This window comes from Bombus vancouverensis, unplaced genomic scaffold (assembly GCF_051014615.1).
Source record: "Bombus vancouverensis nearcticus unplaced genomic scaffold, iyBomVanc1_principal scaffold0043, whole genome shotgun sequence".
NCBI classification, from domain to species: domain Eukaryota; kingdom Metazoa; phylum Arthropoda; class Insecta; order Hymenoptera; family Apidae; genus Bombus; species Bombus vancouverensis.
The window spans coordinates 61,718-67,033 of NW_027468934.1; the positions used below are offsets into that span (position 1 = coordinate 61,718).

General features: G+C 40.2%; 1 long non-coding RNA gene across 1 annotated transcript; it reads left to right on the forward strand.

Annotated features, from left to right (window-relative positions):
• Positions 1-4,005: 4,005 nt before the first annotated feature.
• Positions 4,006-5,095, forward strand: LOC143304629 (uncharacterized). The gene is made up of 3 exons (XR_013061304.1): positions 4,006-4,091; positions 4,326-4,415; positions 4,516-5,095. It is a non-coding gene; the product is annotated as an uncharacterized LOC143304629 (long non-coding RNA).
• Positions 5,096-5,316: the final 221 nt, after the last annotated feature.

The following is a 5,316-nucleotide window of genomic DNA, read 5'->3' on the forward strand; positions in this document are numbered from 1 at the left end:
AAATCTAATCTCGATCAGGCAATTGGCAGTGAAAGGCGTCACCACAGTGTGTACGAAGGATGAGGCCGTCGGCACACATGATGATGGGGATGTGGTATTTAACTCAAAGGTAGGAGACAACGTGTACTACCTAGAGACAATACCACCTGAGAGGCATGTAGCAAACGTTTCCATGGAGAACGATCAAGAAGAACCTGGAAATGATGACGACCACGCCGAGGTTATTGAAGCTAAGGCGTACAAAGGTATCGTGTCATGGCATGAGAGGTTAGGTCATCTACATGGGGACGCGATGAGAAAGATCCCTGTGAGGAACGTGAAGGAGGGCTCTAGGATACATGAGGAACCATGCGGGGTCTGCGTGAAAGGGAAAATGACAAAAGTACCATTTCCGAAGACAGCCCACCACATGTGTCAACGTCCTTTAGAAATAGTTCACAGCGATATTAGTGGCAGAACGCAATGCAAGTCGCTGGGCGGAGGTAATTATTTCGTAACGTTCACAGATGATTTTTCTCGTTTCATGCACGTCAGAATCATCAGTAGGAAGAATGAAGTACTCAAGTGCTTCAAGGAGTACCAGGCGGAGGTGGAGGCTTTACACCAATCCAAGATAAGTGCCCTTCAAACAGATAACGGGGGTGAGTACACAGGAGAAAACTTCGAGAACTACCTGAAGGAGAAAGGCATCTTACACAGGAAAACTGTTCCTAGAAACCCTGAACAAAATGGGGTCTCCGAACGAGCGAACAGAACCCTGGTCGAGATGTCCAGATGTTTACTCATCCAATCTGGACTCCCTGACTATCTGTGGGGGGAAGCTGTGAACACGGCATGCCACATAAGAAACCTATGCCCATCCGCTGCCATCGGAGACAAGATCCCACTGGAATTATGGAAGGGTAAGGGATGTGACCTCCAAGGGGAGATAAACAGACTGAGAGTGTTTGGATGCAGAGTCTGGTATCTAAAGAGTCCAAGCGGAGGAAAATTCGAGAGCAGAGCGGATGAGAGGATATTTGTGGGATATGACAGACAGGTCAAAGGTTATAGAATTTACCTACCGAAGATCCAAAAGGTGATAATATCCTGTCATGTCAGGTTCGAGGAGAACACGTTTCCCTACAAGAGCGCTAAGGCGGAAACGAACCATATAAAGGATAAGTCCTCGGAATGGATATGGGATGTAGAAACCTTTGAACATAGGGGAGAAGCCGGTCAAACTGACGTCGAGACACAGAGTGACGGAGAAAACGACGAAGGGGAAACCGACTACTTTATGGACAGTTTAACGTGTGAGGACAATCCAGTGAATACTGTGAGTGTACCGTTTGTGCCGAGGAGGTCGGCAAGACTACACAAACCAAGAATATGTGATTGTTGTGCTCACACTGCGACTGTTTGTAAAGCTCAAAACGTGTGTGTACCTGTGAATGTGTATGAAGCCCTGAGGGGGTCAGACGCTCAAAAATGGACTGATGCAATAAGGAAGGAACTAGACAATCTAAAAAGTAAAGATGTGTGGGACATTGTGCAAAGACCCTTAAATAAAAACGTTATAGACTGTAAGTGGGTGCTTGTGATAAAGAGAGACCCTGATAGGTATAAGGCTAGGCTAGTAGCTCGGGGATTCTGGCAGAGGCCTGGAGTAGATTATTCAGAAACCTTTAGTCCAATAGTAAAAGGCAGAACTCTAAGAATTCTGCTTGCTCTATGTGCGGAAAATGAGTGGGTTTACGAGCACATCGATGTGGAATGTGCGTATCTCAACAGTCCTCTGGATGAGGATATATACATGGAGCAACCAGAACTCTTTAGAGTTCCAGGTAAAGACAGAACTAAATTTGTGTGTAAGCTCAAAAAGAGCCTGTATGGACTGAAGCAAGCTGGAAGAATGTGGTTTAGACACATCGATAGCATTTTAAGAGGTATGAGTCTGAACCCATGCGTGAGTGGTCCATGTGTGTATGTGGATGCGTCTAAAAAATTTATTGTAGCTGTGTATGTGGACGACATCCTTGTGTTTGGGACGAATGAGTGGATTGAGATATTCAAAACTAGGATTAAGGACAAATTAGATGTTAGAATGCTAGGTGTAGACACTCAATTTCTGTCCATCCACCTGAGTAAGCCAAACAGCACCACTGTAGTATTCGATCAATCTGTACAGATAGGTCAAATGCTGGATCTGTTTGACATTACTCGTGAGGTTGTGGTGGTGGGAGTGTCGACACCGCTAGCTAGAGAATGTGAGGCTGGTTTTGATATTGAACGTGATGAGCCTTTCGACAGTAAATTATATGAACAAGCTGTGGGGCACATAATGTATGTAGCTACTGTAAGTCGTCCTGATGTTGCGTGTGCAATAGGGAAACTAAGCCAAAGATGCGCGAATCCGACTGTATCCGATTGGAAAGCAGTGAAGCGGGTATTCAGATATTTACTAAAGACCAAAGACTTGAAGTTAGTATACCAAAGGACCGGGCAACCTCTGAAGGTGTTTTGCGGGTTGTACGGTAGACAGGAAATCCAGGAGCGGGTATGTGTTCATACTCGCTGGTGGTGCGATATCCTGGCTATCCAAAAAACAACCGATTATAGCTCAATCGACGTGCGAAGCGGAATTTGTGGCAATGCAGGAAGCAGCAAGGGAAACAGTGTGGATTTCTTTACTGTTAAAGGAATTGGGTCAACTGTCATATTGCCCTCGCCCCTGCAAGATATTCTGCGATAATATCGGAGCTATTTCATGGTCAAAGGACGAAATAGTTGCTGAGAGTTCTAAGCACGTCCAAGTGCGTTACTTTTACGTTAAGAACTGCGTATCGAGGGGGATACTAGATTATACTTATGTACCTAGTCCTGAGAATGTGGCTGACATTCTCACCAAAGGCCTAAATAGGATTAAGACTCAGCAATTTACCAAAGCTATGGGGCTTGTAGAAACTAGCGATCAAAGGGGAGTGTTGAGAAATGTTAAGTTGGTACGATCGCTGCTTACTACAAGCTAAGTTGGTACGACTTCTAACGACGCTCTTTTGTCTTAGAAGTCGACCACGTTGTTCTATTGACTTGGAGATTCCTGTGTGGTAAGACGTGTTATAAGACTGAAATATATTGGAGAAAACGAATCTAAGTGAATCGTTATTTTATAAACCCAAAACCTTATTAAATAACAATCAAAGCCATGTGTCCTGGGTTTTGGTTATGGTGTATGCAAATTCGTCGGGCGGTAAGTTTGCCAAGCTTAAGGCGTTCTCTATTAGTTTCTTCTGTGTGGTGTATCTTTGCGTCAGTGTATCATGGTATAATGTTTTCATTTCTCGAGTTTATCAGAAATAGGAATAACCTTTTATAGAAAAAGAAAATTTTGTATTTATATATATTATATTTTTTCTTTCCTTTTTTTCTTCTTTTTTTTTCTTCTTCCCCTTTTTCTTTTTTTTTGTTTTTTTTTATTGTTAAAACCTTTGTTTTATTTTAGGTTTTACGTACTTGTTATCAGTGAAAATAAATATTATGAATACTACTTGGATTGGAATTATATACATATATGCGTACAAAATCCATTTCTACATGTTAGATATAATAATATAACAATACTACGTAGATTAATACATAATAAAATATCCTTTTACTTCGGTTATATTTATTACTAACTCTCAATTAATCTATCTTAATTATTTTCTAACCACTTTCTATATTTATCAGCTATTTTATTTCTTCTTGTTAATCTGCGAAATCCATGCATGTACACTTCCTTGTATGGTGATTGATTGTTCACGAGGTAAGTTGCACTTTCACTGTTTTCGTTATTCGTTGAACTAACACGTTTTACATTCAAACAGTAATTGGAACACTCGTAATAAACTTCTTTTCTTTTTCCAAGTTTCCGCTATCTGTGTCATTCGACAAACAGTGCCACGCCTCCACAGCACCGTTATAACATTTAGCGATGCTGCTCTTTGCATTAAGGCAATTGAAGTTAATTCGTTCGTTTATTTTCAGCTGGTACATGGTGTTCCGCAAGCAGGGAGCCATAACCTATTTTGCATGTAGACCTTCTTGTATGATGATTACTTGTTTACAAGGTAACTTTCACTTCCCCTCTTTTAATTATTTATTGAATCGACATGTTGTATATTCAAACAATAATTGGAGTACACATAATAATTTTCCCTTTTTCTTTTTAGGTTTTCGCTATCTGTATTATTCGACGAACAGTGTTACACCTCCTTTTGATTTATCCATAATATAGTTATAACATTTAGTAACCTTGTATTTTGCACCGAGACAATTGAAACTAATTTATTCACTTATTTTAGGTAGCTGTCATACATTGTGTTCCACGAACAACGATCCATAACCTATACTTGCACGTACACTTTCTTGTATGTTGATCACTTGTTCACAAGGTAACTTTCACTTTCACTAGTTAATTGTTCATTGAGTTAACACGTTTTATATTTAAGCAATAATTGAAACACGTATAATAATTTTCCTTTTTCCTTTTAGGTGTTCGATATCTGTATTATTCGACGAACAGCACTATAACATATACTACCGCACTACGTTGCCCACTGAAATCGCTTTATTCATTGCTTATTTCGATTATGCGCTAGTTTTAACTTGTTTAAATGCACCGTTCGCCGAATCCCTTTTACTTCGATCTTGACGTTTTGGTTCTGCAAGATTTCTAGCACTTTGTATGGTCCAGTATATTGATCGGAGAATTTTCCTTTACTGGGTTCTTTTAGTAAATATATCGAATCTCCTATTTTAAAATCTTGGGGGTTGATTCGTCGGTCGCAATATTCTTTTGATCTTAGTTTGGATTTTATCAAATTTTCTCTTGCCATTCGTTGTACGGTGTTAATTTTATCGAACAGATCTTCGAGATATTCTGCGTAAGTTGGTTCCATGTTCTCTTCGATTATTACTTCACCAGTAGGTTCTCTGGCTAGATGTCCAAAAACTAATTCGTGCGGGGAGAATTTCGTTCCTTCGTGTACAGAGGTATTATAGGAAAACATAGCTAATTCTACCCATTCGTCCCAATTTTTGGAATTTTCAATGTATAATTTGAGATATTCTATCAGCACGTGGTGAGATCTTTCGATTGAACCGTTACATTGTGGATGATATGCCGTCGTGGTATATTGTTTGATGCGGAATCTCTTTGCTACTTTCTTCATTAATGAGGATGTAAAGTTCGTTCCTTGATCAGTGAGAATAGCTCTCGGTGACCCGAAACGACAAATAAATCGCTTTACAAAAACGTCCGCTATCTCGGCTGAAGAGATTCCTCCTAGTGGA